The 24867-nt window shown below is 38.0% G+C and overlaps 1 protein-coding gene across 2 annotated transcripts in view; it reads left to right on the forward strand.

Annotated features, from left to right (window-relative positions):
* Window positions 1–24867, forward strand: part of LOC107088624 (SPRY domain-containing SOCS box protein 4-like) — an 88998-nt gene that overhangs the window by 16297 nt on the left and 47834 nt on the right. Inside the window, exon 1 of one of the 2 annotated variants that reach the window (XM_015380919.1) lies at window positions 17730–18264. The exons of the other annotated variant lie outside the window; for it this stretch is intronic. The gene's annotated coding sequence lies outside the window, so the exon portion shown is untranslated. Of the gene's footprint in view, window positions 1–17729; window positions 18265–24867 lie in introns of those variants that run through there. 2 annotated transcript variants of the gene reach the window in all.

Genomic DNA, 24867 nt, shown 5'->3' on the forward strand with positions numbered 1-24867 from the left:
CATCCATCCATCCATCCATCCATCCATCCATCCATCCATCCATCCATCCATCCATCCATCCATCCATCCATCCATCCAGGGCTGAAACAATTAATCGATTATTGAAATAATCGTCAAATAATTTAGTAATTGAGACTTTTAAACATGCCTTTAGCTGACAGAGCAACCCAGTTAGGGCAGGAATTATATCAAAATGATTTAAGAAAAAAAACGTATAAACATTTTGCATTAGAAAACGTTTTTTGTCCATCAATATGCTCTATCCAGAACCCCTAAAGTGGAAACGTTTTAGTTTAACCTGGTTTAATTCTGTAATACATCTTCTTCAAGTAACCTTTGGCTATCAGATTATTGGTTGTAAAAATAATAAACAGATTCATTGATTTGCGTAATATTTGTTAGTTGCAGCCCTAGTTTCAACCCTCTTGAATGTGTGACATCAAAGTCTTTCACTCTGAACCATCCATCCATTTTCTTACACGCTTACTCCGAAGTGAAGTCACGAGAGGTGCTGGTGCCAATCTCCAGCAGTCAATGGGCGAGAGGCGGGGTACACCCTGGAGAGGTCGTCAGTCCATCGCAGGGCAACACAGAGACAAACAACCATTCACAAACACAATCACACCTAAGGGGACTTTAGAGAAGCCAATTAACCTAACAGTCATGCTTTTGGACTGTGGGAAGAAGCCGGAGTACCTGGAGAGAACTCACACATGCCCAGGGAGAACATGCAAACTCCATGCAGAAAGACCCCGTGTTGGGAATTAAACCCAGAAGGCAGCAGTTCTACCTACTGCTCCACTGAGCAGCCCACTCTCAGGGGTGAGTTAAGTGTTAAAGCCAAAGTCTGTGACTCAGCCATTCATTGACCTTTCCTGCCCCTGTGAAAGAATTACCCTGTGGTCATCTGTAAGACATCCATGACTGTCTGGCCTTTTTGTTACTGTCCTGCGCCGATAGAGACTGGAAACATCATCATAATATTTTGTGATTAGTATGTTTTTGCTGTTATGGTTAAAGTTCTGGTGCAGGCTGTGAGGTTCTGTTGAACAGCTGTCCCAGCTCCCTTATCACGAAAGGAGATCAGGCTCACCGCCACCATGTGTGAGCTTTTTATCGGGCCTCTGAACGGAAACCAGACCACCGCCACATGCTGCGAACGCACACCGACCCAGCGCAGACAGTGACGCACACAAGGGAATGATTATGGGACACAGACAGACCCTCACAGACTCCTAAACACATGTCAGCACAACTTATAACAAACGGCAGTTTGATGAGGTGTGTCATCAGTCAGAGCGGAATAAATCCCACCATGATTAATGTGTTTGAGACTGAGAAAGAGATGTTTAGCAGTTAGTAATTACTTTACCACATAAAACAAATCACTGTAACCTAAAGCAGAGTGGTCATCTCACTGGACACTCTTCTCATGTAAGTCAGCAGTTTAGTTTTCAGTATTTATGCGTCTGCAAAGCTCCAGTGGAAAGCTGGAGAGGGTTTTGCATTTCTTTTAACCACTCACATATTTATTTATACTTACTGTACAGTAGCTCAGGCTTGACTTGGACAAGCAGTTCCTGTATCGTCTGCTGTTTGTTAGTGTCTAATACCTAAATACAAAAAGATTTGGAGGTATAGACAATGCTAGAAAACCATGGAAACAAAAACATCGAGTGTTTACTATTAGAGAGGCACCGATCCTGTTTTTTTCTAATCCGATACCTGGGCTGAGTGTATCGGCGATATCCAGTACCGATCTGATTCAACTGCTGAAGGAATGAACCATGTATCTTGCCATGTGAGTCAAGGATTTAGCCTTTACATGAACATTGTTATGAAAGGTAACCATCTAACACATATAAAAAATATACTTTATATTATTAACCAATAAGCAACATAAAGAAAGGCGATGAGGACCCAGAGTTTCAGCTGGGAGAGAAAGAGCACTAAAGTGAAACAGATGTATGAAATGGCTCTACAGGTATTTAGGCAGACAGCCATTGACAAACCAGCTGTTCGTCTTCTTGTTTTTTCCCAAGCATTGTTTCAACAGGTGTTTGTCTTCAAACGGGGGAGAAATTTATGGCAGCGCCATTTGAGTCGCGTAGAGATACGAGGTGTTCTGTTTGCTTATCTGCATCTGTAACAGAGCTGTGCAATCATCCTGAATTAAACAAAGGAGCAGGAGGCTGGAGTGAAACAGGATATTGTGCGCGTCTGTATCACAGTGTGCTTTTGTTTGGTGTGTTCGAAGGGGGGGAGATGGTAAGAATTTTAAGCTGATCTTTCATCCAACTTTCTAAAGGAAACTTTGCCATCTGAGAACATGTTTGTATTTACATGTACGCTGAAGACTCTGACCCACTTTCTGGCCCCAGTCAGACTCTTTTATTCTTTTATCTTGTTATCCATATTAATAAATAAAGAAAAGCTAAATTATGCATCAGATTGTGCCTTTGATGAAAGCTCCATGAGTGTCAGCCAATTAATCAATTAAAATCTACTTAATGGTGCTCTTGATTCAGCTAAGCCTAAGTTACACAAGTTTGCGAAGCTGTAATATTGTTTGCCTGGGGTGAAGTAATCATCCAATACTCCTCTAACACTTTTCTTTCAAAGAACCCCTTGCCCCTACCCCATAATCGAAAATTCCTCAAGTAATATCTTTCTTAATACAGGCGAGTGGCCCGAGGGAAATATTTGGTCATGTCAAGGCTAAGAGAGAGGAGGAAAGACGACAGGGAGATAGATGGAGTGATAGGGACCGCAGAGGAGATAAGGGGACGATGAAGCTCATAAGAGCTCATTGTTCTGCTCTTTTCTTCCTCTCTCAGCATCCTTTCCTCTTATACCATCACCAACGGTAAAGACGCTCTCTCTGTAGGCTTTCGTCTTACTATTTCTCTCGCCTGCATCCGTGTCTGTGTACGTTTTCCTCCTCGTCATTTCTTGTGTTGTCATAGCAACATTAGAGCACATGGTATATAGATGGTTTTCTGTGATGCATAACTAGGTAAGGTCTTTGTTTTCACACAGAGGTGGTTCTTGTCAGTCTGACCTTTCCCCTCAGCTGATCAGAATTCAGAAGTCTGCCTTTTCTCCAGTGACTGGCGGTGGGTTTTCTTATTAGGTCTACTCTGATTTTGTCAACAGTCAGAGATATTTTATAATGTCGTAGCAAATTAGAAAAAAAAAATAAAAAGGTAAAGTCTTTGATTGATTTAAAAAAAAGTGTGGTAACTACAGATTCTTATTGTCATTTATGAATGTATCATACAATTCATATACAGATGTATAGTGAAACTAATAATTTTAATCAAACTTAATCTGAACATCTGGTCAAAAATAGAAATAAATAATTATTATTTTCTAATCAGTGAAAAGGCTATGCTACAAACTAGGAGATCTCACAGACAGCAACTCACTTCAGTATGGAGGTTTTTACTGTAAGAAGACTCAAAGTTAACTATTATAGGTGTTTTTCAGCTATTCGACAATAAAAAGAAATAATTTGATTTTCAAACAAACACAACAGTAGCTCAACAAATGAATTACAGATTTTTTTGTTAAGAATGCCGTTTCACACCACACAGTTGTGATACCCTGTCCTTTTTTTAACTCTTAGCTTTTAGCTAATCTCACTCATGGCCAATATATAAAATTATTGTTGTTGTGACTTGCAATTCTTTCCCCTGAATTGGTCAAATATCTAGCTTTTTCTGTGTTACTTGATTCATAGTTTAAGTAGGGCTCTGTGATTTCCACTATGTAGAAAAAAAATCTAGCCAAAATCACAGAATTTAGCAAAAAAATGGTATTTAAGACAAATGTGAAATTCCGTAGGATTCACCCATTTGGGCAAGGCATAGAATTCTGTGAATTTTGTCCCAAGTCTGATTTTACCTCGTTGCGTGGGGCGGGCTCAGGTCAGCTTTGGCGAAGAGGAAAGCAGAAACACTACAGTTGTCTAAAAAGTTTGGAAAAATTTCAAGACCACAAAGTTTATGGCAGAAAAATACTTGAGCAATTCTTGTAAATCTATAGAGCAACTTGTCTGCCTGTTTTGTCAACAAACAATCTGGACGAATGAGAAAACATGATGACCACTTTCATTCAAAGTCACGTCAAAAGGACGGAGAAGTAGTTTGCTACTGCAAAAGCCAGCAAACTTTTTAAGAGCATTCACACCGAAAGTGAAACCTGCAAAAACATTCACCAGTTTCTCCTGGTTTTGCTGGCCTTGAAACATTTAGCATTTAGCACGGCACGGCAAGAGATTTTGCACCGCAGGCGAATTTGCTCAGCAGGCGAAGGGCTTTGCTGGTCGCTGGTTTCCCCTCATCATGGTGGACATGGATCTACAGAGCAACTGGTAGTGCTTTTTTTTTTTTTTTCTTTTTACTTTTGAAAGCCAAAGCTGTTGGCACTCCTGGGGTCACCAAATTCCCAGGGATAGAGCCAGTATGGGGAATACCACCACCTCCTCCAGAGGGTAGGTCTGGATGACTGATCTTTTCAGAGGTACTTCCGCCTATCCGTGACCCAGTTTGGGGCCATGCTGTCCCACATTGGGGGACAAATTCTGGAGAACAGAGAAAAGTTGAGATGGCGTTCTGGAGCTCAGGCAGGAGGTGTGGGAACTCAGTGAAGGAACACCAGAGGGAACCAGAACCAGGAAGAGGCTGCTAGCCCTGTCCCGCCTGAAACTAAGGAACCACGGTGGGAGATCGGAGGAGCCCGCTGTGTTTCAGCACACCAGAAGCAGAGCAGAGAGCGGCTTGCTGCTGCTAGCTCAGAAAGAGAGCCAAGAAGCACAGCGGTAGATCGGAGAAGCCCCCTTGAAAATGGCGCCAGCAGGGAGAGGCTACAGCTGGCAGGGGCTAGCTATGGAGGTTTACTGCGGAGGATCAGAGGAGCACAGCGGAAGATCAGATAAGTCTGCCAGGAACACAGAAAGCTGAAAACAGAGTATAGGCTACGGCTGCCTGGGAGTAAGACGGCGTAACATCGGAGAAGACTGTGAGGGAAACGGTGCCAGCGGAAAGAGGCTACAGCTGGCGATAAAAGTTTACTGCAGATCGGATAAGTTCGCTAAGAGAAGAAGAAGTTAGAGGCAGTACCTGGCAAAAGCATGCAATGTTTAGCTAAACAACAACAATTCGTTTTAATTAAATTAAGTTTTAACTTTTTGGTTATTTATTTGTTGAATATTTTTTCAGCCGATTTATAATTAGGTTAAATATGGTTAGATAGGAAATTTGGATTGAAGAAAAAAATATGAAATGTGGAATGCAGAAAAATATGAAGGAAAAAAATGGAAGTTTGGGGAAAAAAAAAGCAGATTTCAGAGGATCCTGTTTTTTTCAGCAGTTGTTTGAATGGTAAAGATTAAAAAAAAAAAAAAAAAAAACTTTTTTCCTGTTTCCTTTAAGCACTGGAAATGCAAATTTTTCATTGCATTAAAAACAGAGTAGAAATCAGCTATCCTTTAAATCCTTTTTTCCATAAAAAAAATACTTGTGAAAATGCACAGAGTACACTGTATAAAATAAAAGTATAATTTAAATATTAAAATGATACATTTTACTTGATTAACAAAGCTGAGGTTTAACAAAGATTTATATGGGCACAATATTGTAAACTAAAAACATTAAATTAATCGTTTTTAGTTTGATAAAAACTACAGTCATTGAGACTAAAAGTCTTTATTGGTTTACATCATATTACAAAAATAGGAGCTGGGTACAAACCTCCAAGTACGTCACATAGATAATGAGGGTGTTAGGGTGGTGATGGCAAAGATGAGCAAACAGGCGGACCGAAAGTTACTCCTACAGAGAGATGCTAATCCCAAAGTTAAGTAGATTACTATCACAGCTTGATGCTCCCTACCAGTCCTTCTGGAGGAAATTGAGCTGCTATAAGCTGCTGAGCTGCTGTGTGTTAGAAAACTTTATTTACTAGAATTCTGGTGTCGCTCACCTCCTGGACTCCTCTTTCACAGCTCCAGACCAGAGCTCCCTCGGGTCCACAGGATTGCTGTCTCCTAGTTGGCTTATGGGAATAGTTAAATTGGATTTGACTTTCTTTTCACACAGTCTTTCTTCTTATTGGATATCTGTTAGAGCCAGATTTACGTAGTGCCTAGTAAATAGTTTTTCCACTAAGGTGTGGATCTCTCCAGCTGTCAGTTTTAGTGAACCAGCAGGTTAAGAGTTGGTCTTCAGTATCTCTCACTATGAGCAGCTCTCAATAAGGAGTTTGAAGCTTGCGATATTTTTTTGTAACCTATCTTTACTTGAAACTCTCTTCAGAGGAGTTCCAGTGAGATTGTGCTGACCTCCTGCATGTGGTTCGTAAGTTTCACTGTGGTGCACAAGACGGCACCGAGGGCCATCAGCACAACCCAGAAAATCATCGGCTGCCCTCTGATGGACCTCTTCAGAACCCACTCTGGCCTCGGGTCGCAGACACAAAGTGCTGTGCTCACACGCTAATAGAGTCAAGGATCGTTTTTACAAAAGTAATATAACTTGAATCAATACAGTGCTTCTTTGAGGTGGGCTATGTGAAATACACAAGCATTTTTCATTTTTCTAATTTATGGCCATAGTTTTTTTGTGACATAGTTTCTTGATAAACCTTGAATGGTTTAGTCGGCCAATTTCATTTTATTTCACATTGGTTCAATAACGATAAAGATTTATCTCATCTTACACGGTGTCGTATGTTTATTGGTCCTCACAATTCTCTATAATATTCTCCAACAAACCTCTAAAGCATATACTGATTTATACCTAGGATAATTTACTAATATATCAGAAGGCAACCGGATTAATTTATCAAAGAGGAGAAATGCATGCAGTACTTTATTAAAGTATTTTATACAAAAAAATCCCAATTAATTTCTTTAAAGATTGTAGTTGTTTTGTAAAAAATGTTGAAAAGACGAGATTTTATCTACATTTGCAAGACACTGAGGCTAAACTATCTCTCACTTTTTCCCAGTCTACGTCCAATCATAAAGTAAAATGATTTTGTTTTTCTGCTTTCATTCTCATCTGACAAGGAGCTGCATTTGCCACTAATTTGCAGACAAAGGGAGACGCTGCAGGCATTTTGCGTTAAAACCTATATCCAAATAGCATTTAGTCAGGGCAGGGTTCCATCTCTGCTTTGCTAAGTTTCACATAAACATGTTGTTGCAATGATTCTTGGTAGATTTGCTGTCTCACAGGATGATAACAAACAAGCTTGTTTCTACCCTGCTGACAGGGGTAATATTCAACTTTATAAATGGCTTCTTGGTATTTTGCAACATTTGGAAATGGAAACTGCTTGTTGAGTTGAGTTTGATAGGAACTTTATGTTGTGAGAGGCAGATGCTTTTGTCTTATGTTAATCCAAAAGATAAATTGTGCTGTATATAGAAAACCTAACCTAACATGCACAGTAGTTCATTTATCATGCACAGAGTGTTTGCTGACTGCCGTCCTGATAACTTAGTATGCCTGGTGTATTGATGATTTTTGGCTTTATTTGACTGGCCTTTCACCTTTGACCTCGCGGCGTTAAATAGAGACATGTCGATGCAGATTAAACACCTACTGATAGAGTTCTGCATAATTTCAGCCTACAACATTAATACAGGTACCACGGGGGTGGATACCATGCATTTTTTACCACACTGGATGACTAATTTACCATAAATTATTAGTCATCACAAATGGGTCATATACTTTTTTTTATTTGTTCTACTTTCTTAAGTGGGTTCATGAGATTGGGTGAAATCTTATCTTACAGTTTAAACCTAGTCTTCACTTAAACGTACCCCAGCCAAGCTTTATTTTAATATTTGCCACATTTTTTGGTGTGTTTTGGTATTGGTAAAGAAATGGAAAGAATTCTTTCAGAGATGGTGATCCAGTAAAAAAACACAGAGGTCATGCATACTGAACACATGTTTCATCTTCTAATGCTCCCCAAGCTGCATATCCAACAAAAAGCTAAAATTAGAAAAATTAGAGACATGTTTTCACAATCATAAAAAAAGAGACAAAAAAAAGAGCCATTAATAGGACTTGATAACATTCATTATTATTAGATAAAGAGATTGTTTCAGGTCCAGAACCCTTTAATTCTTTTTTGTGCTGGGGAACACAAACAACAGAGATGTATCACAAGGCTCGCCTTTTTTTTTTGACATAATTGAATTCAATTGACTTTATATTTCTTTGATCAATGATGACATAATGTGTTTTTAACACAGGCAAAGATGGTGAATCCACATCAGATTGTAATTGTAGTTACCTTGTAACTTTTATCAGTGATGTGAAATGAGGGTAAAAGGGTCTTAATAGTTACTAAATGTCGCAAAAATCCCTTAGTGTATTAAACAAATTTATTCTACTGTTAGCAGTCTATTTGATGTTAACGTATTAACATCAAATATCCCACTTATGGTGAAACAAAGTCTAAGATATAAATCTGACATGTTGTTAAAGTGGTATTTTCATCATTGTTTAGCGTGGTTAGCTCTGCTATCATTATCAGTAGTTGCCCTCTGCACTTTCCCCAGATTTTGAACACTGCTACTTTGGGTCCGAGTCCTTCAGACGACAGAAATTATTTCCAAATAATTTGTGCTTGATGTCAGGTGGTGACTGTAAACTCAAAGCATTTACATAAATTAATGTTTTGCATACTGGTATATCTTCCAGTTGTTGCTGTAGCTCATCTGTGCGCCTCAGAGAAGGGTTTCTGCTCATTCATTTCTACTGTTACCAATGTTTGATTTCATTTTTACTGTTGTAAATGTTTGCATGTAACTAACATCTGCTTTTAGGCATTAAAATGTGTATGAAGCAGGTGATTGCATTCCAGATTGCTTCCTCTTCGTCGAGCAGATTGTCCACAGACGGCAGGTTTCTGCAACATGCTTTATTTTTAAACTTCTGCCTAAAAAAAAAACTGCACCTGTTTGTTTATGTTTATATATATATATACCGTGTATATATATATATATATATATATATATATATATATATATATATAAAGATTATACTGTTAAGGGGATTAACCTGCATTTATGATTATTTTCATGTTTAAATAAACATTAAATTAAATTAAACAAGTCAAAATATGGCTATTGACCCAGAACCACAAAGTTGCAGGTAAAATTTGTTTCCAAGAATAATGTCAGTATAGGGTCGGGTAGTGATATAGCATTAGGCATATATTGGTTGATACCATTTAATATTTTAGCAATGTATTTGTTGGCTTTAAAATGTGCTGAATGTCCAAAGCCGGAGCAGTTTTTTCTGTTGAAATGTATTCTGCCTGTGTGGGCTGATCCAATGATTCTATGTCTCCCTAGATTACCTCTACCTAATAAATCAGATTATCTGCAGGGCTGGAATCAGGTTTCTTGTTTTAGAGTCATGATTCTAATTATAAAAAAAATAGTTTATTCACTTGAAAAGAGATCACTCCAGATATTTCACAGCAACCCACATCAATGCATAACGGGTATGTTCAAATATGTGGGCTTGAAGCACCAGGTCCTAAGACTGTCTTTATATCAGTCCCACCTGTCTGATGGGATGTGTTTGCTGTTAGAATACAGCCATGGTAGCGTTTGTCAGATCCTAATGTAGCATCCTCAGACTTATTAAAGCTAGATTAGAAGAGAAAGTTAAGTTTCTCACTGTGTGACACACTAATGGATCATGTTGAGGAACAAAGTGGATATAGAATGCCCATATATATATATATAAACAGATGAAATATTTTCTTCAAGATTTAGCAGTGCTGTAAGAAGGTTGATAATTAAAAAGAGGGTCTGTCCTGATCCGTTGTGTAGTGGAACAATATTTTGAAGGTGCTGCATCTGCAAACAGGGAGTAATGCTACAAGTGAATTAAACTATAAATTCTTAAAAAGTATAGCAGCTTAGCAGAAAAAAAACATAAATCAATGTAAAGAAAAAATTCAACAAGACCAAACATTTATCTGAATCGTGTTAAAAATCAAGGATCAAAATGTGTTTTCTAGAAAGTTAACTACTAGGCCTTGTGTGATTCTTTTAGTAATTGATTAACCAAATGATCTAAAAAAGAAAACTTGTTTTGAACTGCTTTCTTTTCTCCTGCACTGTTTACATTCTGATCACTGCTGCACTTTATAATGCTAATGTTCACCATTATAAGCTTTATGCAGTGGAATTTGGTTTTGTATCCACTCTGTGCATTCAAAATGACAATACAGTTTGTCTAAGTCATAGTAACTTAACATAACTCAATGAACAAGTTCTATACTAAAGTAATTACATAAAATTAAACAAATGACTCAAAAACATGATTATTTGATCACTAAATTAGTTTACAATTAATTCACTAAGCAATTAATTAACTTTAGTACGATTAATTCTGTCAGCCCTGCTCTAGTCCATTTAAAATCTTTAGTGGCTTCAAAACGGACATAAAAGAAATTTTAAAATCTCTATAGGCAGTTATTGTCGGAAGTCCTAGAACCCACTCAGATTACTAAAGAATGGTTTTCTTCTGACTGCGGTTTTGCTTTCGGTACATAAAGTGCAGCTTATAAGGTTTAAGATCAGAGTATTAAACCCAGCACTGAAAAAAAAAAAATCATACTTCAATCATCAAAAACTTGAGCCTCTGTTTCTAGTCTGTCATGACTATATCTTCACCAGATTCTTTAACATGTTATTTAGTTTTATTTGCAGCATTTTTAGCTGAAATGGAATCTTTCATTCCTAGAAGCACACCCCATACAGTCTGTGTCACACAGCTGCCTGGATTAAAAGCCATTACCTAAATTAAGACTATATATAGATTAGACAAAAAAAAAAAATGCATATGTAACTAATTGTATTTTTCCTTCTCTAATATACAGTCATTGAAAAAAATATTAGTGCACAGTTGTTTTTTGTAGTGTCCATTGTATTCTTCAGGTAGCTTATTTTGAGAACAAGAAAGGGAAGAAAAAAAAAAGTGTATTAATGTTTTCCATTACTGCATTAGGGTGAATGGCTCTCACTAGTTATAGTCATTTCCATCATCAGGTTGAGTAATAGGTGATTAGAAAAAGTCACGCAAGCCCAAGTCAGCCATAAAAAGATACAAAATGCCAGAGAGTGACAGTAACATAACACCATGCGTAGGCACAGGAAACACAGTGGTCAGCCAACAAAAAAGTCTTCATGGCAAGATTGATAGCTGGAATGTGAGTTCATAATGCAAATACTTTCATTTATTTATCTAGTGAAGAAATGGGAGTCAAGAGTAATGTTGAGGCCTCAAAGGAGCAGCTGAAACACCTAACAGACCAGTCTCCTAGCTGGAGATTTAAAAGCACTCTGCAGCAATCTCTGCATTTCCACCTTTGTGAATGACCACTTACAGAAGCAACAATAAAGATGTAAATCTTAAAATAAGAAAATAGGACTGCATTCATGTGTACATTGTAGTTTTTGCCCTTGTTTTCTCTAGGGCTGAGCAAATAATAACATTTGCAATACAATTGCAATATAACCAAACACAGTTTGAGGTAAAGTACATTGCATTAAACAAGATTCTGAGTTTTTTCACTCCAGCCCTTTAGGTGGCAGTAATATGCTTAAAAGTGGGTTTGTCTCTAAACAGAAGGGAAGGGAGCGTTGCAGCCAATACACAGATCCATTCATGCGAGGAGAAGTAAGCACTTAAAACAGCATCAGTAAAGTCCTCCAATAATGGACTCTGGATATGCAAGCTTTCAAAGTCATAATTCAATGAAACCCAGGAGTGAAATCATTCAATGCTTGTGGTTAGTGCATGTTAATGGTATCTCCGCTCTGGAGAAAGGGAGCTTGAATAACTTTATCCTGAAACACAAGTCAGCTTCGGAAAGCAATGCAAATGTGGATAAAGATTTGAAGGTATTGATTTTTTTATGCGATTGAAATGTATTACGTAGCACAGAATCTCCTATTGGGATTAACTGTTAAAAACAAGCAAACAAATAAATTTTACAACCCAAACTCAGCTGCCATTGTTCCCGTCTTTGTCCGTGTCGTTGTTTTGTACGTGGCTCATTCAAGCAGGCGGCTTTTGTTTTGATGTGGTCCACATGTTGTCTTGGTCATTTTGCCTAAATGATGTGGACTTTAAAATACATTTAACTGAGTAATGATTAAACAATCGCATAATGTTAGAAAGGTTGATTTGGCTTCTATCTTCTTTTTGTCTTTGCGGGACACAGACGGCCATCTATCACAGCCCACTCTGAGCTCCTATGTGTGTGCCCATGTTAATGATGTAGGGTCTCTGAGGGACCCTGGGGAGGGGGGGCCGGTACTCTGTAACTAAGGGTCAGCTGTGTCTGTGGCAGAACCACAGCTGTTAAAGAAGACACTGGAAAGACGGCACAGAAAAGAGGAATATGAGCGAGTATAAACAGGGGAGTGGCAGGGGAGGTGTTAGACTGATGAATGACAGAGATGTAGAGCACAGAAAGGAGTAAAGGGTGGTGATGATTTGCTTCTCCATTTAGAAAAGAGAACATAAAGGAGAAATCCTGTTCCATTGTCTTCATAAGTTGGGTAAACTTTTCTTTCTTATTAAGCTCAGTGTTGTGTAAATTACTAAGCTTTTAATTTGTTAATCAAGCAGTCAAATTCTCCTGTCAGCTGGGCAGGAGTAAAAAATGCAAACATAAGTAACACATTGTAAAAATCAGAGAGAGTTGTACAATGCACTGATCCAATTGACAGTGTAACTGAGGAACATGAGAGAGGGAAAACTCAATGACTGCTGTACAAAGTCAGATTGTGTCTCATTAAATGAGCTTTCCTATGGTGAAACAAGACAAGGAAATGATGTTCAAATGGAGAAAGAGATACTGAGGGGGGAAATAAGAGCCACAGATCATTGTCTGTCCCTCCCGCTGCCTCCATTTACCACCATTGATTGTGCAGCCTGGCTGAATTGATGCCTACCTGCTGTACTCAGACGCTCAGTGTCTGTATTAATGTGTACAAGAGATGAGAGCAGGGTGCCTGCATGTTTCATCAGATGCTGGAATATGGCAGGTCTCATATTTCTCTTCCTAATAAATGCCCTTACAGGAATAGAAAAATGGGTAAGCTATGTAACACAGGGAAATGTTGCCACAGGAGGGGTGGCGACATAAATGCAGCCTCTGCTGCTGCTTCTGTCAGAATCTAGAGTATCTGCTTAATTGTTCTTTTAACATCTGTTTTTTTTTTTGGTGAAAAACATTTGAGATATGAAAACCCAACAATATCATCTAAATTAGTCTGGAAGAAACAGAATGTGTATTTTTATTGGTGTAGGGTTCAGGCTGACTAATTCCTGCAGGGTTTCTGCATAGAAAAGTCCCACTTCTGTTATGTGAAGGTTTATAGCGACAGGTAATCTGTTTGATTTTATGGCATGTGTGGTCGATCCCTTTCACATCTCTGAGTTTGTTAAAAAAGCAAATGTAATAGTGTACATAACATAACTAGATTTTAGTTTTAAACTTTTTGTGCTTTTCTGGAGAATAATTAGAAAGACAATAATAAGTAAGAATTTTTACTAATTTGCTGCAAACCGCTGCTAAAACACTAGTGTAGGGCTGCAACTAACAATTATTTTGCAAATTGATTAATCTGTTGATTATTTTCATGATTAATCGATTAGTAATAAAAATAGCGGAACATTCCTTAAAGAAGATTTCTTACGAAATTAAAGTGAAACTAAAACGAAATTTAAGTGGAGTTAAAATATGCCAAAGGCATATTTTACAGCCTCTATACTCCAGTTAATGATTAATCAATTACCGGTACTAAATTAGTTTTCATTTATTTCAATAATCGATTAATCACGATTAATATGATTAATAATTATTTCAGCCCTGATTTAACAATCACTAGTGCAACACCAATGTAGCCCATTCAAAGCCAACCAAGCTGTGGCTGGAAGGAAGCATTGGCTCGATGGACAACTGCACTACTTCCTTAACTTAAGGCAGCTCCATTATCTCCTGTCTTTCATTACTGGATAAATTGATTAATCAAGTTTTGCCCCACTTCAGTAACCATGACAACAATGGCCAGCCACACCTGGATTAATCAGTACATCTGGTAATGAAAGACAGGAAACAAAAGAGCTGTCTTAAGTTCAGGAAGTTGGGATAGAGCCTATTGTTGAAAGAAAGCACAAGTTATTTTGGGTAACACATTCAGCAAAAAAAAAAAAAAAATAACTTTTTGGCCTAAGTGCATTATCCAATGTGAGTTGGAAATGCTACCCATCCGTTTTGATACACCTTGCCTGTAGTAAAACAAGGTTGTGGCAACATTTCTTTTCTAGGATGCTTCTCCATATACAGAAACTGAACGGTAGATATATAAATAAAGGTGAGTCTTGCAAGAAAAACCATTTGAAGCAAAAAAAAAACTTGAATTGGATGGATATTCATCTTCCAGCAGAACAACAACCCTAAACAAATGGGGTGAGCTATAATAACATGCTTTGGATTAAAGCATACTCAACAGTTGGAGTGACTTACCGAATTGCATTTATGAATCCCATGCGAAACTTCAAAATTGATGTTTAGGGAAACTCTCTGCCCAGTCTTACAGGGCTTAAAATGTATGGTAAAAAGGCTATTAGTCCCTTCTTGTGCAAAACTGTTGAAGACGGAAAACTTGCTGCTGTGATTGCAGGGACAGGCGATCAAAGAAGAAATTACTTATAATGACACCTACACTTTTAAATTCGAACAATGCAAGAAAGAGGGTGTCAAGTCAAGAGAGACGGGGACGTACCGCAACTAAATTCAAGTGAAGAGGATTCAGCCAAAGTAGGGTGTTGTACCTCTCTTTTGCCAAAAGAAAATACCAAATTCTCTACTCTGTTTTGGCAACACTGGGAAATCTCATATGATTGGCTCAGGAACCAGGAAGTAAACACAGGCTATACACACAAAGTAGTTCTGCTCAGTAACTCTAGGCTTAAAAGAAGAAACAATTGATTAAAAGTTGTAAATAGAGAGAATCAATTGTTTATAGAGGATCTTACTTCCATCCCAGGTGACAAATTACTATAATCTGGGTTATTTTTGCAATACATTTAGTTATTGCTCCTTTAAACAAAATATTATCTCAATGCTGTAGAATAGAAATGAGAATTAAAAAAAAATTCTCATTGTAATCTTTCCTTCTGCTTGAAACTGTACACTTTTCCTGTCACTGCAAATCTTCTCAGAACACTTTGTAGTTTTAAATGTGAAAAGAGTGTAGATCAATCTGCTGTGAGATCAGGTTGACAGGAAGCTGTGAACTTTTTGATGTGTCAGTGCCATTCCCTTTAGAGTTCTGTAATTAACACATTTTATGTCTTTGACCTTTAAAAAAAGCTCTGCTCAAACACCATATTTTATCATCATTATCAAGGCTTTTATGTAGGACTCCTTGATTTCCAGCGGGTGGATCGGTAGATGAAAAAAGCAGCTGATTGTTTTGCCACCCAAAAAAGGCCGGTGTGCCCTTCATCACCCCGCTTTTATTGCTCCATCCAAACTGCCGTTGCTCCTCTCGCTTTCACATCCAGCCATCTGTACAGAGTAATTGTACCATTTACCATTTCAGCCATTTGACTGCCATTACTTTTTTTTTTTTTATTCTGCCTCACCCATTTCCATTCTTTTCCAATTCTGCTCTCCATCTCCAGCCATCCATCCTTTCTCCTCTCTCAGGGCCTCTCTATATGGGTGATGTGGACAGTTGGGTGGCTTTGTGTTTGACACGTGTGTTGGAAGGGGAGACACATCAACAAACACACACACACACACACACATAGGTCCAGTTTCTATTATCTGTACGAACCTCAGCTGTGAGGCCCCTGGCCCTAATGCCCTGTGTGTGGGGTGAGGAGGACAGGAACCCTTATTGTCCCAAAGATTAACCACCCCTCCCTCAAAAACACACCCACATGCTTCCCCAGACCCCCTTGGGGTCTCTTAAATGTGGATGTGCCTTCAGGCAGAAAATCATGGGGCAATTTCCAGCAGGGTCCAGCCGAGGACATCGGGGGTTGCTGCTGACTCCTGGGTTGGAAGCTTCATGCATTGTTCGATCTTTTGTCTGTTATTTGGAATGACAGAAGTTAGTATTAAGGCTTTCATTCTTCTCTACTTTAATGAAAAGCCTCCGGGAAGTGAAATGGGAATGTAAATAGTGACGTGAAATGAAAATAAACTCTGAGGTTAGGGTGTTGTAGAAAAAACGTATTACTTAAAACTTAAATAGAGCAACCATTTAACCACATTACATAAAGCATTAATTAAAACTGGTAAGATTACTTTATAGCAGAAATAAAACAGAGTCTTCAATCCAGGTAGATATAGTTTTTATGGGGTTTTTTTGCAATGACAATTACATCTAAATTAGATCATCATTACCATTATTCTTTTATTTTACATTTTTTACTTCTTTGCTTGTTAGCTGTTGGTTTTTTTTGCATGACTAGTCGGGTCAGTAGAAGAAATTGTCCCAGGCATTACCACCATTTTGCTTTTCTTCTTTTCACATTGATACAGGAGAACAGTCAAAGGCTTTTTAGGATGCCCTTTCTATGACTATGAATTTAGTCTAAGAGGACAATGAAAATGCTGTGTTCTACTAAGTGCTGACCTCTTTTTTCTTCAGCGTTTGAGAGAATGTGGTAGTTCAGCCACAGTGTTTTATTTGACGTCATCCAGCTACTAAACGTGTCCTCCCCGTTAATTGTAGATGTGTGAGAACAGAAGACAGACAGACCCTGAATTACCGTCTCAAAGCTGTCTTGCTGCGTGTCATGTTTGGACGCCTGAGCTGACATGATGTAATGATAAGACAATTGTATTCTTGGACTTGAGGTTTTGTGGGCAGCTTGGTTCTCCAGCGGCGACAGCAGTAGTGAAGGAGAGCCGGACAGGAAGTGAAGTGGTCGGGTCTGAGCTTTTTATGACTTGCTTTAGTCTTTATTACCACTTCCTCTGCATGTTTCTGTGTTAATGCATCTCTAAATGAAGAGAAGTATAACCCATAAAGAGAAAAGGAGGAAAACAAGAGCTTAATACTCTGATTTAGTTGAATTTACAACATGACAACAGTAAAAGGGCAGACAGCTGTGAGAGCATTGGAGGGGGACTAAAGGGAGCGGGTCATCACCCAGGCGGCGCTGAAAGTTATGTGTTAATTGCAAACATAAAACAGCGACAGAAGACATGTTTCGAAACACTTTTTAACATTCTCCTGCTTGGTTGTTTGATCTAGGGATTACCACTGCGTGGCATTTAATGTTTACTGGTTTACATCAATTTTGCATGCACCAACAGACCAAATCGCCTAGATTTATGCTGCTGAAGTATCTAAGAGCTCATGTTGTCTATTAGCATGCAGTGGCACTAGATACATGTGACCCTTCAGGTTGGAAGTGAACTGAAATTTGCAGATTTAATTTTGACATCCTAGACGTGAATGGCCGTCTGCACCTTGATGCCAATAATGTGCACATGCTGTGCACGTGTGAGGCATGTGGCACGTGCAGGGGTTTAAGCGTATGTGCACATGTGTGTGATGGGGTTGCAGACGGGGGAGGGTCAGGTTGGTGTGGTTGGTCTTCTCTGTGTGAGCTCTTTGTGAAACTGGAGGGGGAGTCAGAGAGGGGAGGGAGGTGAACCGGGTGTTTCTCTCAGCTGCCGGCTGGTCTGGTTGCTGTTGGTAACTTTGCTTGATGAGATCAGAGGGGATCAGCTTTCAGGCTTCCATGTCTCATTCTCTCTCTCTCTCTCTCTCTCTGCTCGGTGGCTCTTTCTCGGAAAGACTGAAGTGGAACTGAAACTGGAGTTGGGCTGAAAGTGTGTTCAGAGCGGCTGGCTGTCCGCTGTAAGCGTCATGACTGCGCTGCCTTGGAAACCCTGAATGAAGTTGGAGCAGAAGTGAGCCTGGGGGGAGGTGAGGGAGAAGTGATAGCCTTAGGACAGATAAGCTCCAGGGAGGGAGCAGAGAGAGAGGGAGGAGGTGGGCAGCTCTCTGAGCAAAGACTCTCTCTCTTCAGTTGTGGTCAGAGTTGCGAGCTACTCATCTCTTCCTCACTGTCTTCTCTTCACGCCTACATGAAGGACATATGCTGCTTTTTGGATAAAGGAGTTCTCTTTTTTCATTTTCTCAATTATTGGTGAGACATTCATGGATCAGGCTGAGCCGAGGTAAGATATGAAATGTCACTGATAGAGGTTTGATCTATTTTACTGTCAGGAAAGGTGAGAGAAATCTATGTTGAATAAGACTGCCACTGTTTAAGCGGGTTTTGACAGTTTCCTCTATTACAAGCAGTGCCTTAAACTTCAAAGCGGAACTTTTAAAGCTTATTTTCATGATGTTTAGATGAGAACAGATCCTCTACTCTGTTGCTTCTGTCAGCTTTCTACCAAGACATTCATCCTTCCTATGAGCTTCTCCTCACTTCATTTCACCTCACATTACTTATGTTCTTCTGGCTTTAATTCCCCTAATGGTCCAAAGGTCTCAGCTGGCTGGGTAGGACAGCCCTGCTATATGTGTGTGTGCTTATGCTTTTGTTTGGAGCAGACTCATGTTGAGTGCTCTCCTATAAGCTACCCCTGGATTTCCTCCACTCTCATACAATAATAGGATGGATCCTAGCGTCTATTTTTAAACGCCTTGTTTTCCTATTTGTAAGAGACACCTCTAATCTGAGAGCGCGCTGCGCACCGTCTGCTGCAGCTTTTCTCCCAGGATTGTGTTTAGTCTATGGACAGCGCTGGGAACGTGTGTTTGTTTGGTTCGCCTCAGGATAAAGATATATCAGCTCTCTTTTTTTGACTTCGTCCTTTTGTTTTGTCAGCTGCTGACCTCTGTTTCTTTCACTCTGTTATTCTCTCTTTCCATATCCTCCATTGTTTGTTTTCATTCACTCTCTTTATTCATGTGGATCCATGTGCAACCTCTAACCACCCACAGCCCTTTTTCTTTACTCTTAGAGCAATTTTTCTCTGTTTAGGCCCTTCTTTTAAACGTTTAATGTTACATTCTTTAAGCTGGTTGCACTTTCAAAGCAGTGAATATTTAGCTTAGGTGAATGCTATTTGTTCATATGTTGGTCTGTGCTTTAATATAGAAAGGTTTCGGAAATTTTACGCTCCGCTACTTTTTTAAGAAAACTTCTGGTTAACAAATTATGGCAGGAAAATCTAAGTAATAAATAAATATAACTCAAGTAATATATAATTATAGAAGAAACTAGCATTAGATTAGGATACTACGTATTTTTGTCTGCTGGGCAAGGAAAATGTATTCAATACTAACAAAGAAACACCTTTTTGTTAAAAAACACTTGCACATTTCTATATTTTCTATATCTATACCAAACTTAAACACAGTTAAGGCAAGTTGCTTCAATCTTTTTGGGGATATTTCATTTTCCAAAACTCTTTTACATTACCATTGTATCTCAGGGAGGCTATCTGTGTCGGACATGTGCATCACTGGTTCAAAATATGAACAAGGCATAGTCAGATTTTACAGCCCTGATCTAATAAAAGCAACATCATATGTCAACATATACCATTCAGATGCTCTGTCTAGCGAGAGGAAAATGTACAAACCTCACCATGCTAGGTCTTATGAGTGATTCATATGATAGTCTGGCGTTCTTACTGATAAATTCAAATGCTAATTACTAGGGGTGTAACAATAAAAAAAACTCAATATTGAACTAATGATCCACATAATCATCTTTAGGAAACTGTAGCTTTAGCAGTACTGTGTCAGAAGCTGAACAGGTGACTTTTTAATTTTCTTCATTTATGAATATCCTGTTAGTTGATATAGATGTTAATTACTATGTTAGATTGGTATATATTATTGCATCTTTTAGCTCACCGACTTTCTTATAGAACATCAATATCCTTACGGACAGATTTGATATCAGCAAAAAAGAGCACAGTCGTCCAAACAAATGGATCTGATATCATATCACAATAAAGCTAGTGATTTACACCCCTAGTAATTATCTAGACACTGGGGAGCTTTTAAGATGAAATAAATTTGACTAAATCACAGATGGTTCAGCAATCATTAAGGAAGGAAAAATGAGGTAAAGTGAACTGGGACGTCATTCTATCCCTAAGCGGTAGAACACTGTAAATTTGAATACCAAAATGGAGGTTCATCATAAAAGACACGTACACCATTGCAGGACAAGTGGTTAATTTCATTTTTTTCAAGATGTCGGAGTTCTGATCCAATCCCCATATATACATTTAAATATGGAAGCAGTTTAAGATAAAGGTTCAACTAACAGCTGTATGGCTGTACAAAAGTAAATGTAAATGTAGACAATGTGAATTTCACAAGTTAATGCTTAAACTGGAATAAATACTCAATAATGTATGTCCCATGCACTGACACTCATTTTAGCCATAATCTAATCTAATGGGACATAAGAATATTTCAGATTGTAAAGAAGTTGTTAGGGGGTTGAGTTTTTAAGACATTTCTAATTTATATAAACATTTATTTCAAAAACTTACAAATGTATTTCAGATATGCTGCTGGGTGAGTCCTGTAACCCAGATTATGCCAAATTATGGCAGTCTGAGCTCCCCCTTTTTTTCATACTCGCGTTGATTCTGTTTTATTTTCCTATATTTTAATCATGTAAAGCACTTTGCATTGTCTTTGTACTGAATTGTGCTATACAAATAAACTGGCCTTGCCTTGCCTTGCCTTGCCTTAAACACAAGAGCTAACCCTAAAAAGTTGCAGATATGACGCCTAACAGATCAGTGTAGGATTTAATCCTACATCAGCTCCCCTAGTGCCAAAATGTTACACAATGTTTCTTTAAATAATAGAACAAATCTACCTGACCTTTATCTCCCTAAATGACTGCATTCAAACTTTGCTGTTGCCGGAATTAAATATTTTGCGTTGTTGTAAAATATGTGAACCTGCTATTTGCAGAATGCTTTTACTTTGAAAGGTTTTTAAGCATAATATCTACTTGAAATAGGCAACTCTTAGACCCTTTATTTGTTTTTAACTTTTTTTTTGCTGATGTTTGTATTTAATCTCTTTCAAATGTTTCTTTTTCTCCTTATGTATATAATTTCTCTCTCTAGCTTCGTATTGCTTTACACATCAAAATGCACAAACTATATATTTATGAAAATAAGTTTACTTAATGGAAACAAAAATTTTGGAAAAAAAATTTTTTCATTAAAAATTTATGCACTAGGTTGAGGTGGTTTTACAAACTGTATCGCCATTGGTGTATGTCACAAAACTGCAATGGAAAGACTTTTTTTTTGCACATGGCAAAACAACCGGGTGTTACTACTGGCAAGAAAGTCAAAGAAGATGACAGGAACTGGTAGGAGGATGATGTTGCTGATGATTTTAATTAGTTATCATGTGAACAAACACGTATGATTTTAATGTCATTTATTGTTTAATGTAAGCAATATTATGGCGTAAGTGAGTTTGTTCGGCATTAGCAGAAGATCGTTAATATTTTATTAGGGCTGCAACTAACAAATTTTTTGCAAGTCGATTAATCTTTCAATTATTTCTTTGATTAATCAATAAATAAACCAATAGCCAAAGAATTCTTAAAGAAGATTTTTTTTTTTTTATAAATTAAACCAGGTGAAACTAAAACTTTTCCAGTTGAGGAGTTCTGGATACAGCATATTGACAGACGTAAATGTTTTTGTTTTATTTTTATCTTAAATGCAAAATGTTTACATATTTTTATTTACATTTTTTTATATAATTGCTGCTCTAATTGGGCTGCTCTGTCAGCCAAAGGCTTATTTTACAGACTCCAGTTAACGATTAATCGATTACTAAAGTAGTTGATGATTATTTCAATAATCGATTAATCTGGATTAATACGATTAATTGTTTCAGCCCTAGATTTTACACACATTTTTAATGAAAACGCAGCTACTGTCAGTCCTTGAAAAAATACATTTGGTTACATAAGCGGTGGGAGGTGGTGTTTTGTTTTTTTAACATTGGTGAATGTTGGTTTGGATGATAAAGGAAACATCCTGTGAAACTGTTTTTTTTTTTTTTGTGTTAACTGTTGTCCTCTTTATCTCACGTTAAAATTCTGTTCTGAAACTCCTAAATGTAGCAAAAAAACAAAGTTAAATGAAATTTGACACTGGGCAAATACCTTTTCACAAAACTCCAGATGTTGACATAGGCCATCTTCTCTCTTCACTTTTCAATCTTTTTACCCATATATCTATTGATACCTGTTCTACTCAGAAAGAAATATCCAGTGAGACATTCTGTGACCCAAATATGGTTTTAGAAGTATTTATCATATCAGACTTAAAAACATTTCCTCAGTTGCATTTGACTTGTGTGGGCGTGACATCTTTCATCACACTGGTGCAAGTTATTCAGTGCGGAACAAGAAAAAAGTGAAACAGCAGGAGTGCCTCACATCCAGGCTGACTTTGATTCACTTTCATTGCTTCAGGAGTTGTGAATCTGCCATCGTTACCCCTGAGAGCTTTATGGATGGGATCTCCAAGGCTCTTTCTAAATGTGTGTTTGTGTCCGTCCGCAGATGTTTAGGAGGCATGAACAGGTTTAGCCCAGTTCTCTTTAGATGGGTGCTCGATCATAGAAGCGCTAACAGTCCTCCTTCAGGGCACCATGGATTTTAAAGTATTTTGGCACAAAGGTGTCATTATGTGTGCGTGTGTTCATAAATCTATTATTTCCTTTTACTATTCCTAAGATTTAAGATCTGTGGTAAAATATATTTTTCACTTCCTTAATTAGCTGGGATTCGGTTCACTATTTAAGGGAAAGAGACTGGCAATTTTACAAAGGATTTTCTTTTTTAGATTTCAAGAGAAAACACAAATAAAGACAATATATGACTGGAAAATGACTCATACAGGAGAAGTCTGTGACTGGAATTACTTGGAAAAGTTCCAACTATCACGAAACTGAAAAAGGAAGGAAGTATATCTTAGGAACTCATAGGGAGAAAAATAAGATATTTGGTAAATTTACCAAAGGCAGACAGAAACTGCATGATTTGGTTTCTGTCAGGATGGGGCTGTCACTGTGAGCCGGTGTAAGCTCTGATTTGCAGCCGTGTGTGAATTCGCTCGTGTCCTATGTTTTGCAGATGGTGTTTTTGCTGAACGCTGAGCTTGCATTGATTTCCTCCTGCTGGCTGCTTTGGCATTTAGTGACAGGCTTGAGATAACTTAAACCAATTGATAGGGAGGTAGCTCTGCAGAAGTCCACATGGATTTATTGACACATAGACCTGGTTACAGGAGAAAATGGACAAGGGAACAAGAGAGGAAAGTTTTGAAAGTTTAAAAATGTACAAAGGAGAAAAGTTTTGAAAAAATCTGTGTGCTCATTCCAAAGATTAAAGAGTAGATCTGATCATCAGCCAATGAGGTTTACAGTGCTGTGGAAAACAATGCACCTCATTACAGATTCATTTCTGGTTTTGCATGTTACTTGAGCTTAAATATTTCAGTTCATACAAGAAATGAAATCAGACAAAGATAACTTGAATAAATACTAGTGATGTTATGAGATGATCCAAGGCTTCAAGATGTGTGTCGAGTAGCGGAGGGGGCTTTTCCATGAAGCGAATATCGAAGCTTGCTTCAGCTAGGGTAGGGGCCAAAAATCATTGATCCTTTGTACCCTGCCACACCACGTGACCGCTTTGGGAAGTGTTTCAGCTCGCCTGGAACTTTGTCAGGGATCTAGACAGTCTGAGTATTCAGTCAAGATGTCAGAGTTTGTAGGAGAGCTGTGATCAGTTGGATAGAGTTTGGATAGATTCTAACCAATCTAGTTGGTTAAAAAACATTTGGTTATATCAAACAATATAATAACCAGAATCTGAACAAGCCACTGGTTTCAGTTGTATTTTTAGTATTTTGTAGTGTTGCTTTCTGAGGCTGAGATGGTATTGTAAGTGACGTCTTATATTGCCTTACATTTCAAAGGTTGAGGGTTTAAGACTTGGTATAAGGTTTTGAATGTTGCTATACCTCTTAACCAGTATTTTGGCCAAAGTGACCAATTTTTGTTGGTTTGCCCTTTTACCAATTTAGATTGGGTAAAACACTGCAAAATAAGATTGGTTTGTTTAACCAAAAGATTGGTTGAAAATATAACTTACAACCACATTAAAGCCAAAAACTGTTGAAAATTATTATTTTTGAATAAAAATTGGTAACACCTTTCATTTTGCTCATCATTGCCTGATTTGGACAAGCACCATCACTGTCTGCTTGAGCTTATGTCACTAAACTGACAGAAAAACAGTGTACCTAAAAATATTGTTCTCTTCTAAGAGCTTTTACGCACCAAAAAACCTTAAAAAACTGTTATTATACACAACAATCTTCAACAATTTCAAAGGGATTTATATAAAAAAAAACAACAAGAAGAAAATCCACTGCAAACATCAGATTATATTGCTAACTGTAGTTATGCACTCTACCAGTAGGTGGTGACATGTTCACATGAAGCTTCATTAACTGTGGGGATAGTTGAAGCAATTTGCCCAACGGTTCAATGCCTCATGAGGCTTCATCTCACCATCATTAGAATACCAAAAGCAAGTCACAATATTATATTTTACTAGGCAAAAAATAGTTTTTGTCTAACTTTTGAAGGGTTTTAAACCTGAACAGCCTGCTAATGTCAGGTTGTGTAGAGGTTTTTAGAGGACCCAAATGCTAACCTGACAACAGCCAGATGCATGTCTAGCTCCGCCTAGCTCC

The sequence above is a fragment of the Cyprinodon variegatus genome, unplaced genomic scaffold (assembly GCF_000732505.1).
Source record: "Cyprinodon variegatus isolate N-32 unplaced genomic scaffold, C_variegatus-1.0 Scaffold224, whole genome shotgun sequence".
NCBI lineage: Eukaryota > Metazoa > Chordata > Actinopteri > Cyprinodontiformes > Cyprinodontidae > Cyprinodon > Cyprinodon variegatus.